This window comes from Lacerta agilis, chromosome 5 (assembly GCF_009819535.1).
Source record: "Lacerta agilis isolate rLacAgi1 chromosome 5, rLacAgi1.pri, whole genome shotgun sequence".
Taxonomy (NCBI): domain Eukaryota; kingdom Metazoa; phylum Chordata; class Lepidosauria; order Squamata; family Lacertidae; genus Lacerta; species Lacerta agilis.
The window spans coordinates 55,378,146-55,390,253 of record NC_046316.1 but is presented as its reverse complement, the minus strand read 5'-3'; the positions used below and the strand labels follow the sequence as shown (position 1 = coordinate 55,390,253).

Here is a 12,108-nt window from a genome sequence, read left to right as displayed (position 1 = left end):
CTGAGAATTTTGCTTCAATTGTTCTGTGTTAGCATTCACACTTGCTGTCAATACTGCCAGCTGTGCTAAAATTTGCTCCTCAAAAGATTTCACAGAGCCTTTTCTTTGATCCCTTCTTTTCACTGTCTGTGCTGGTGTTGTTTTATCATCATCCATTCTCAAGGTCACCCAGCTGCAGATGGTTTCCTAGGCTCTGAGAACTCCAAAAATCACTTTAAACTGTCAAAAGCACTATTTTTTATGGCCACTAGAGGGACCCTTGCTGTTCAGTCTGTAATCCCAATAGATAACCACAGAAGTCGTACTGTTTCACTTTCAGTTACAGGTGGGTAGCCGTGCTGGTCTGCCATAGTCGAAACAAAATAGAAAATTCTTTCCAGTAGCACCTTAGAGACCGACTGAGATTGTTCTTGGTATGAGCTTGGTATCTGAAGAAGTGTGCATGCACACGAAAGCTCATACCAAGAACAAACTCAGTTGGTCTCTAAGGTGCTACTGGAAAGAATTTTCTATTTTGTTTCACTTTCAGGCAAAGTCAAAAGAGTTACCAAAAGTTTTTGTACAAATCCAAAGTGTTTCAAAGTGGCTTTCTGCTCCTTCTAACCCTTCAAAGTCCTCCCAGGGCTTCCACAGGTTTCAAAGCAGCAGTAAATTCAAGTCGGAAACAATGTATCCAACAGTATACTCAGTTCTTTGCATCACAATGGCTGCCCACAGACTGACCCGGCTTCCGTATTCCAGAGGGCGCGTGGGGCTTCCTCTTTCAATTTCGCCTTCAAAAACACTCTTAAGTCCCACTTTCTTGCCCCCCCCACTGGGTTTTACCCCTCAGGGGGCTTGCTTTTCCCAAACTTTAAACTTTTTATAAACTTCAAAAAGTTCTCGGCTGTACATTAAGTCCCGTTACAACAGTCCTATCGCAAGCAGGGGGAGACGGACTTCCTTTTTACGTCTCCCTCCGATCCAAATCTTCTAAAATTTTCAAATAATGAATGCTCCTTACTTACAGAGTCCAAAACTTTCAAATCCAATTTAAGGAAGGATGAGGCGCTCTTAATCCGCCGGCAACGCTGCTTCACAATGTCAGGCAAGCGGTTGATTCAAGCGCCCGCGCCTACCACCTCACCCGCTCTCGGCAGCTCTTATTAGAGCTTACCGGGGGGCAAAGGAGGCGCAAAGGGCATCAGCCGAATCTCCAAGTCTGCAGAACTCTCAATCTGCAGTTTAAACGGGGCCGTATCGCAGTAACGGTACCCCAGAAGCCTGGCAACGTCGGCACCCCCCAGACTGGGAAGGAACCCTGCCGATCGGTAATGGCGCTCACCGGAAGTCCAATAGTTTATAAATTTTACCCAAAAGGTAGACCTCTATTATGATGGACTCAAATTTTGTCTTTTCAATGATTGAACTGTCTTTCTTGAATCTGGATATAAGTTGAGAGTAAGCAAGCAGATTCATTGTAGAATTTTACAATTTTAAAATTCTACAAGGCAGGCTTAAATTTTAAAATTCTACAAGGCAGGCTTAAGCAGTACGTGGACCGAGAACTCCCAGAAGTGCAAGATGGATTTTGAAGGGGCAGAGGAACCAGAGACCAAATTGCAAACATGCGCTGGATTATGGAGAAAGCTAGAGAGTTCCAGAAAAACATTTACTTCTGCTTCATTGACTACGCAAAAGCATTTGACTGTGTCGACCACAGCAAACTATGGCAAGTGCTTAAAGAAATGGGAGTGCCGGATCACCTCATCTGTCTCCTGAGAAATCTCTATGTGGGACAAGAAGCTACAGTTAGAACTGGATATGGAATAACTGATTGGTTCAAAATTGGGAAAGGAGTACGACAAGGCTGTATATTGTCTCCCTGCTTATTTAACTTATATGCAGAATTCATCATGCGAAAGGTTGGGCTGGATGAATCCCAAACCGGAATGAAGATTGCCGGAAAAAATATCAACAACCTCAGATATGCTGATGATACTACCTTGATGGCAGAAAGTGAGGAGGAATTAAAGAACCTTTTAATGAGGGTGAAAGAAGAGAGCGCAAAATATGGTCTGAAGCTCAACATCAAAAAAACTAAGATCATGGCCACTGGTCCCATCACCTCCTGGCAAATAGAAGGGGAAGAAATGGAGGCAGTGAGAGATTTCACTTTCTTGGGTTCCATGATCACTGCAGATGGTGACAGCAGTCACGAAATTAGAAGACGCCTGCTTCTTGGAAGAAAAGCAATGACAAACCTAGACAGCATCTTAAAAAGCAGAGACATCACCTTGCCGACAAAGGTCCGTATAGCTAAAGCTATGGTTTTCCCAGTAGTAATGTACGGAAGTGAGAGCTGGACCATCAAGAAGGCTGATCGCCGAAGAATTGATGCTTTTGAATTATGGTGCTGGAGGAGACTCTTGAGAGTCCCATGGACTGCAAGAAGATCAAACCTATCCATTCTTAAAGAAATCAGCCCTGAGTGCTCACTGGAAGGACAGATCCTGAAGTTGAGGCTCCAGTACTTTGGCCACCTCATGAGAAGAGAAGACTCCCTGGAAGAGACCCTGATGTTGGGAAAGATCAAGGAGAAGGGGACGACAGAGGACGAGATGGTTGGACAGTGTTCTCGAAGCGACTAACATGAGTTTGGCCAAACTGCGAGAGGCAGTGAAGGATAGGCGTGGCCTGGTCCATGGGGTCACGAAGAGTCGGACACGACTGAACGACTGAACAACAACAACAACAACAACAACAACAAGCAGATTCATATTTCTCTTCTTCTTTAATACTTCAGCATGAATTTGATCTGTTCTTGAAGACGAACCATATCTTGGTACAATATATAGTCGTACATTCTCCTCTTGGCTCTAATAAAAACGTTCCAGTGGTCACATTAACAGTGCAGGAGAGGGTATTTTTGTGTTTAATGTGGTGCAACATGATTTTTGTGGTGCAGGTTGTGCCCCGGGCTATGATGTGTGATTTTCCGGTGACTTCTGGGTGGCCCAAAACAAAAAGGGTGCGGATCAATGAGGATCCGTGCTTCAGAACCAGGTTTTGGGGCCGTGGTATCACCACGAAACGGTGGATCCGTGTTTTTGTGGTGCAGGCTGTGCCTCTGGCTATGATGTGTGATTTGCCGGTGAGTCTGATGTGGCGCAGTGCAAAAGGGTGCGGATTCGTGAGGATCCGCGCTTCAGAACCCCGTTTTTGGGCCATGGTGTCTCCAGGAAGCGGTGGACCCGTGTTTTTTGTGGTGCAGGCTGTGCCCCTGGCTATGATGTGTGACTTGCCGGTGAGTTTGATGTGGCGCAGTGCAAAAAGGGTGCGGATTCGTGAGGATCCGCGCTTCAGAACCCCGTTTTTGGGCCGTGGTGTCGCCAGGAAGCGGTGGACCCGTGTTTTTTGTGGTGCAGGCTGTGCCCCTGGCTATGTTGTGTGACTTGCCGGTGAGTTTGATGTGGCGCAGTGCAAAAGGGGTGCGGATTCGTGAGGATCCGCGCTTCAGAACCCCGTTTTTGGGCCGTGGTGTCGCCAAGAAGCGGTGGACCCGTGTTTTTTGTGGTGCAGGCTGTGCCTCTGGCTATGATGTGTGATTTGCCGGTGAGTTTGATGTGGCGCAGTGCCAAAAGGGTGCGGATTCGTGAGGATCCGCGCTTCTGAACCCCGTTTTTGGGCCGTGGTGTCGCCAGGAAGCGGTGGACCCGTGTTTTTTGTGGTGCAGGCTGTGCCTCTGGCTATGATGTGTGATTTGCCGGTGAGTTTGATGTGGCGCAGTGCAAAAGGGTGCGGATTCGTGAGGATCCGCACTTCAGAACCATGTTTTTGCGCCATTGCAGCCTCACGGAATAGTGGAAACGTGATTTTTTTGGTCCTGCCTATAGATTAGTATTTGGTGTAGAGTATCATGGTGGTTTTATTTTGTTTCAATATAAAAATCATATGAATTCATGTGGATCCATGCCTCAGATCTATATTTTTGTGGTGCAGAACCCCGTTTTTGGGCCGTGGTGTCGCCAGGAAGCGTTGGATCCGTGTTTTTTGTGGTGCAAGCTGTGCCCCTGGCTATGATGTGTGATTTGCCGGTGAGTTTGATGTGGCGCAGTGCAAAAAGGGTGCGGATCCATGAGGATCCGTGCTTCAGAACCCCGTTTTTGGGCCGTGGTGTCGCCAGGAAGCGGTGGACCCGTGTTTTTTGTGGTGCAGGCTGTGCCCCTGGCTATGTTGTGTCATTTGCCGTTGAGTTTGATGTGGCCCAGTGCAAAAAGGTTGAGGATCCGTGAGGATCCGCGCTTCAGAACCATGTTTTTGCGCCATTGCGGCCTCACGGAATAGTGGAAACGTGATTTTTTTGGTCCTGCCTATAGATTAGTATTTGGTGTAGAGTATCATGGTGGTTTTATTTTGTTTCAATATAAAAATCATATGAATTCATGTGGATCCATGCCTCGGATCTATGTTTTTGTGGTGCAGAACCCCGTTTTTGGGCCGTGGTGTCGCCAGGAAGCGTTGGATCCGTGTTTTTTGTGGTGCAGGCTGTGCCCCTGGCTTTGATGTGTGATTTGCCGGTGAGTTTGATGTGGCGCAGTGCAAAAAGGGTGCGGATCCGTGAGGATCCGTGCTTCAGAACCACGTTTTTGGGCCGTGGTGTCGCCAGGAAGCGGTGGACCCGTGTTTTTTGTGGTGCAGGCTGTGCCCCTGGACATTATGTGTGATTTGACGGTTAGTTAGGGGTGGCCCAATGCAAAAAGGGTGCGGATCCGTGAGGATCCGTGCTTCAAAACCAAGTTTTTGCGCCATATTGTCGCGAGGAAGCCATGGATCCCAGATTTTTGTGGTGCAGGCTGTGCCCCTGGACATGATATGTGATTTGACGGTGAGTTTGGGGTGTCCCAATGCAGAAATCAAGAGGATCCATGAGGATCCGTGTTTTTTAAACAAGTTTTTGCACCATTGTGGCCCCACAAAACAGTGGGTGCATGATTTTTTTGATGCTACATATAGACTGAGATGTGGTCTACAGTATCATGGTGGTTTTTTTTCATTTGAATGAAAAAATCATATGAATTCATGAGGATCCGTCTAGATCCGCCTTTTCCCCTTTTCCCCTATAAAGCATTCACCCGCTCCCCGTGAATCACACACACGTTCGTTTCTGTCATCGGCGCATAGCTGTCAAGTTACGGATTTGAAAATAAGGAACCAGCACCCTCACCTGTCCCGGGGACAGTCTACGGTTCTCAGGGACAGTCCACGCCGTGGTAATCCCCCCAGGTTTACAAATTAATTTACACCAGGCTACACCCCATCATCTTTCCCCACATTCATATGTGGGATTTGACTGGAGTAACACATGACTGGAAAGGTTTGCAGTTCCACAAACATAGGTGTGCACCGCCTTGAAATAAAAAGAAGTGAACAAAAGAAGGCTCAATAGGGGGGGGGGGCATTGCTAAAAAAAGTCAACTTTGTAACCAGAGGTTCAACTGAATAGAATCTGAATCACATGCACCACAAGGCCTATGCAGCCTCAACTTAAGGTGGCTCCCGGCCTGGCTTTTTACAGGCCCCAGCTGACTGCACAACCTGGCCTTTGGAAAGGCCATATAGACAAATACCTTTAGCTTCTGCACCCCCTCCTTTGCACACCTGTCAACACAACCACATAGGCATTTTCCACAACAGCTCCGCAGCACAAATCCCTTCTGCAGACAGGCACCCGTGCACAAGAAATGTCCTCCGCTCCCCACAGCAGACCCATGCTCCCTCACCCTCTCGAATTTCCCCTCTGCAAGCTGCATCCGTGGATAGAACATCGCACCTAAATATTTCCATTCTACACAATGCGCAGCATTTGCACAACCCCCTCCTGACACCACCACACACAGAGGGATAATTGCCACACACAGCTTGATGGGCACATGTGCAAACCCACCCCACCCCACCCCAATATATATATCAGATCTGCATCAGAGGGAATGGCACATGCCTCTGTCAATTTGAGCATAGTTGCGCTCCGTGGGCGACAACGTACGGAAATAGAAAGAGATGGGCTAGGCCTGGGCAGGCCGGGTCGTCCTCTTATATACCTGCTGGGATTGACAAGTCATCTGACCCTCACCCTCAGCTGAATCCTCTCATATACCTGCTGGGATTGACAAGTCATCTGACCCTCACCTGAATCTCATAGCTCTCCGGTAGCTGCCTCTGATCAGTTATCATTTAACTCTTGGGGGAAATAATTAGCATCACACATCATGTGCCTGGAAGTTGCCAAACCAATTAATCAACCAGAAGGATTACTGTTAATAGCACCAGTTTTCCTATAACTTGATATTTGCTGGATAGTTTTGATCAACTGCAAAACATTTTTAGTTTGCTTTCTGTTGCCACACTGGAACGTTTCTTTATTAGTGCCACTTTGTTTTGTATGATTCCTTGCAAATGAAGGAAAACAACTTTCTGCTTGTATACGTTGATAATATAATTTTGGTTACTGAGGACAAACAAGATTGTACAAAAACAAGATTGGGTGCAGGCCATGCTGTAGTGTAGAGCTTATGCGACTGTGAATAAAAGGTGGCTGGGCTCATTGTCTCAGGGTTTGGGGGGAAGAGGTGACAAAACTGATTTCCAATAAGTGCCCCCATTTATTTCCATAACAAAGTCCTTGAGTGTGTACTCTGAATGGTGACATCAGGGACCTAGAAGGTGCAGGGCTTGTCAGTCCAACCCCTACACAGTCTATATACTTTCCACAACTCCGCTGCCTTGCAGGATATCTTTGAGAGAAGAAAAGACTAAGGAGTAAACCCTACACAAATCTGGAGTGGAATCCCTAAGATGATTGGATGGTGTCTTGTATACCTCCTCCCGGCAATTCCTGCAGTCAAGCTGGTGCCCGGTGTATTGCTCTGCATTAGGCTGAGAGCAGGGACTTGTTGTCTGGGCAGCCCATGACCTCCATACACATTGCCCAGGCTTGCACCCCAGGGAGGTCACTTTGATGCTACTAACACAGTGGTTTGACTTCACCCCCGCAGGCGCACTCCATTGTCTATTGAGACAGACATATGCCAACAATAGCCTTCTAAAAGCAGTAGCTCATGGGATTCAGCCCCCCCCCCCCAACACTGGTATGAAGCTATTGCAGCAACAAGCAAAACTCTTGTGGCAGCTTAAAGACTGAAAGGTTTGTTGTGACATACAGTAAACATGTTAGACTGTAAGATGCCACAAGTCTCTTTTTATATATATAAAGAGTCGGTAGGTCCCCATGGGCTCACTTTCACCTGCTGCAGGTGACAGAATTGGAGTGGGGGCGGAGAACCTTCAACTCAATCAATAGGCCATAACTTCAGTAAAAACATATTTAGGATTATCGTGAAATTCTCTGTGATTTCTCTTTCAGAAATCTAAGTTGCGGAACAAAAGTCACACCTTCTGTGCCATTCCAATATTCTTCAATGGTGTCTCTACTATGCACCCAGCCAGCCCCACTGGCAACTGCTGCTGAGTAAATCACACCAGTCCAGGCTACCTCACTGGTCTGTGAGGAGGGCAAATGCCACAAACCGGAACAGTTGCAACAGTAGCATTTATTGTTCCAGAGTTAAGTCCTAGTAAGCCATGTCTGCATTCAACCAAAGTTCAAAGTACAAGACTAATTTCAACTGACAACACCAGATACAACTCTTTGTTTGCTGGTTCTAACCTTCAAAGCCCTATATGGCCTAGGACCCTCATACCTACGGGGCCGCCTCTCCTGGTATGCCCCACGGAGGACCTTAATGTCTGCAAATAATAACACTCTGAAGATCCCAGGCCCCAGGGAGATTAGACTGGCCTCGACCAGAGCCAGGGCCTTTTTGGCCGTGGCCCCGGCCTGGTGGAACGCTCTCTCACAAGAGACCAGGGCCCTGCGGGATTTGACATCTTTCTGCAGGGCCTGCAAGACGGAGCTGTTCCGCCACGCCTTTGGTCGGGGTTCAGTCTGATTCTTTTTTCTCTGTATAAGAACAAGCATTAAAGAGGCCTCCTAGCCCGCTCACAGGTCCTTTATAAGACCAGTGGTAACAGTTGGCCCTGGAGAATATTAACCACTCTCAATTTTACCTGTGGACTGTCATCTGTCTAGATTTTAATTGTACTGAACTAATTTTAAGATGTATTTTAATTAATTGATTGCCTGTTTTTTTGTTCTTTGTATACTGTGTTAGTTTTATGATGTTAGCCCCCCTGAGCCCAGCTCCGGCCGGGGAGGGCGGGGTACAAATAAAAAATCATCATCATCATCATCATCATCATCATCATCATCCCCACAACACAGTTAAATCTTACTCTGACATTAGCAATGACACAGGGTCTTCTACAGCACCTGAGGACAGAAGGGTGGGGTGGGGCAGGGTGGGCCACATGCCACACCTAGTTCTGTAGGCTCCCTGCGTTTCAGTTGAGGTGACTATCTCACTCTATTTCCTGGTAGAGCTGGCCATCTAGTAAAGCCATCTAGTAGACCTACCTGAAACCTCCAACCATGGCCTTGCTTTGACTGTGGCAAAATGTAGCATCTAGACACGTTATTGCCCCAAAAGATAATGTGTTCCCTAGTCCATGTCAGCAATTAGTACTGAGGGTCAATTAAATAAGCCAGTTGTAACAGGGATTCCATCACATCCATGGGCCTGGCACTGTCACAATAAATCAGTAAGTTGTTTGCTGTAATTGTATGATTTGGGGACTGGCTGCTTATCATATATGGGCCAGGAAGCAGTCCCCTCTGCAAAAGGGGGCCTGGCTCATTGGCTTGAGTCTCCTTGAGCTATTTATCTTGTAGGCCTCCATCTTGGTGCATCCACAGCTGGTTTGTGGCACATTGTAAGCTGTTTTTCTGGAGGCTGGTGGTTCTGCCTTGTACTGAAGCTTGTACTGGATAGCTTTTTATGTTTTATGATGTGATGGAGATCTAGGGCACAAAAGACTGACCCATGTGGAATGCTAAGTCCCCCAGGTATTCAGGCTAAAATGAGACTACCTTTTTCTCCTGAACTTCTTTTCTCTCTGAACACTTCTGTTTGACGCTGCTTATCTGATTCTGGTGAGCGTGTTCATGTGTAACTGAAGAATGGCAATGCCACATTGCAGTGTCACACAAGCACCAACCGGCAGGATCTCTTGAGAACTGCCAAAGCTGGAAGGCTGATGCTGATAACAAGACACTGACAACATTGAAAATGCACATGTTTTGAGTAAAACTGGAGCTAACAGGGAGTGTGGCTGGGAGGCACACGTAGCCAAGATTTATGGGATTGTCAGGATCTAGCTCTGGGTTAAGACTCTGCGCAGAAGAGTTGCGTCTTTAACTTCCTTGGACCTTACCAGATTATTAGCTGAGAACCTCTGGGAGTTACAAATTACTGTGCTAAAGTCATCAGACCCATATTGTAGTTGGCTCACCAACAAATTGGTTTTTTGGACCTCGGTAGAAGCATGCTGACATATCCCAGTTGACATGCGCTTGGATCTACATGTTTCTTTTTGAGTCTAGAGTCTCTGGAGCCTCCCTTTCCTGGAGATTTCAGCCATGCTAGGATTTTCCCCTGGTGCCATAACACCTGGCTCCCTCTGAATCCACAAGATACGGTAGTTTTGTTCCTACAATTTCTACCTTTTTTGTTTTATTATTTCTTCTTCTGTGATGTCGCTGGGCAAGTATATCTCGTGTGAATGAGAGATGTCCTACTGCTCTACAATCCTTTCTTATCTTAATCATATAACTTCTCTTATCAAACTCTGTTCCCGCCTTTAGCATATCCCAATGCTAGACCTGCCTCCCCTTTTTGAACAAGGATTTCCCCTTTTCCCATTCCTCATCTTGAACACCATCTTCACCCTGACTTCCAAGGTTCAAACAAAACCAGGGAACTGCCAGATAATTGTACACACCTGGTGAAATGCAGAGTGCCACTTTTTGTGGCCCAGGTCAACCAATCAAGCCATACCTCAGGCCAACGAACAAGGAGGGTGTTGGTGTTGCTCCTGCACCACGGCCGTCTCTAGAACCTTCCGTTTCTTTGCCATGCAGACTCCCCAGGATTCCAGTTCTGATACTGTAATAACCTTCCTCTCTGTGACAGAGTGTTTATACATATAAGGTCCCAGGTTCCATTTCTCACTGTCGTCTCCAGTTAAAGCCAATCATTAGAAGAGTCTGAAGGAAGACTTTCCTGTCTGAGACCCTGTCTGGTGAACTGTGTAGGTTGGTCTGGACACTTTGGAAGGACCATTGATCTAACAGTATCCTAATTAGGTCTTGTGTTATCACCTTTGGGTTTCTGTCTCAGCGTCAGAGGCCAGCCCTGGCCTATGTCTCTATGATTGAATCTCTGCCAGGAAGGGTGTCCCCACTCCTTTCAGGAAAGGAGGTAGATGGGCTGACATCTTCATCACAGAAGGGGGAGGCTGTGGGAGTGCCATTAAATTATGATTCATTAACTCCCACTTCCCGGCATGCCAGGGCTCTGCTCTGAGGGACTCTACCTCAGCTTCTGGGGTCAATGCCTGCCATGACAGGGCATTTTTACACACAGAGGCAAGGGTGCCAACAGGATTTTCTGGGCCCTGGGCACTGCCAAGGGGCCAGTTGTGGGGCCTTACTTACAGTGGGTTTCGTGCACCAGTGTCCTCTATCAGCAGCCCTGTCTTCAATACCAGAAGAACCAGAAGGACTAAACAAAGTGTCTACGAGAGAAGGATATACACAGAATGTCTTTTGAAATCTGGACTCTTCTCACCCTCAGCTACCCCCGGAGTCAGTATAGGCCTTTTGGGTCTGTGTTTCCTCACCTCTTCACTTCTGACAACTTCAGTGCCCATGGGAAACTGCAAATCACTTGAACTCTCCTAGAAATGTAAAGTAGGGGTATTTATATTCCAGTGTATTTATGTATTTATTAAATAAATGTATGAATATAAAAGTATATCTTTAAAAGGTCTTCCCCCTAAAAAGTGACTCGGCCAATGTATGCCATAAGGAATCTTGTAGTTTAAGATTATATATATATGTTGTTTAGTTGTTTAGTCGTGTCTGACTCTTCGTGACCCCATGGACCAGAGCACGCCAGGCACTCCTGTCTTCCACTGCCTCCCGCAGTTTGGTCAGACTCATGTTGGGAGCTTCGAGAACACTGTCCAACCATCTCATCCTCTGTCATCCCCTTCTCCTTGTGCCCTCAATCTCTCCCAACATCAGGGTCTTTTCCAGGGTCTTCTCTTCTCATGAGGTGGCCAAAGTATTGGATCCTCAGCTTCAGGATCTGTCCTTCCAGTGAGCACTCAGGTCTGATTTCCTTAAGAATGGATAGATTTGATCTTCTTGCAGTCCATGGGACTCTTGAGTCTCCTCCAACACTGTAATTCCAAAGCATCAATTCTTCGGCGATCAGCCTTCTTTATGGTCCAGCTTTCACTTCCATACATCACTACTGGGAAAACCATAGCTTTAACTATATGGACCTTTGTCGACAAGATGATGTCTTTGCTTTGTAAGATGCTGTCTAGGTTTGTCATTGCTTTCCTCCCAAGAAGCAGGCGTCTTCTAATTTTGTGACTGCTGTCACCATCTGCAGTGATCATGGAACTCAAGAAAGTAAAATCTCTCACTGCCTCCATTTCTTCCCCTTCTATTTGCCAGGAGGTGATGGGACCAGTGGCTGTTCTATATAGGCTGTTCTTTTGATATTTTTTGAATTGGACTCAGAAGTGTACAGGCATTTTCTTTTCCAGTGTGTATTTGTTCCTTATTTGCTTACCTCCACCCTCAGAGAACTACTGTTCTGGTTTTCCGTAAGTGAGACTTGGTGTGTTCTGTAGTGAAGAGGTGAGGAACTGTGGTGAACTGGTCAACTCTGGTGGTCATCTTCACAGAGATGGTGGTGCTAGCCTCCTCTGCATCATGCCCTCTGGAGCATCCTGGGTTTGGGATGGGCATCACTGCCATTCCCTAGGGAGGAATGGACAGGTGGAGGATGGCAAATGCCTGAGAGAAGCTTGCATGTATCTCACATTGCCTGGGGTTCAGAATCCTGCATAGAGGAAGGGTCAGTGGTGGATCATTCC

The 12,108-nt window shown here is 46.8% G+C and overlaps 1 protein-coding gene across 1 annotated transcript in view; it reads right to left on the bottom strand.

The window, feature by feature from the left end:
* The window catches only part of R3HCC1L (R3H domain and coiled-coil containing 1 like), a 56,599-nt gene extending 46,580 nt beyond the window's left edge, over nucleotides 1-10,019 (bottom strand). Inside the window, exon 1 of the mRNA XM_033149900.1 lies at nucleotides 9,937-10,019. The gene's annotated coding sequence lies outside the window, so the exon portion shown is untranslated. The remainder of the gene's footprint in view (nucleotides 1-9,936) is intronic.
* Between the last annotated feature and the right edge of the window lie 2,089 nt (nucleotides 10,020-12,108).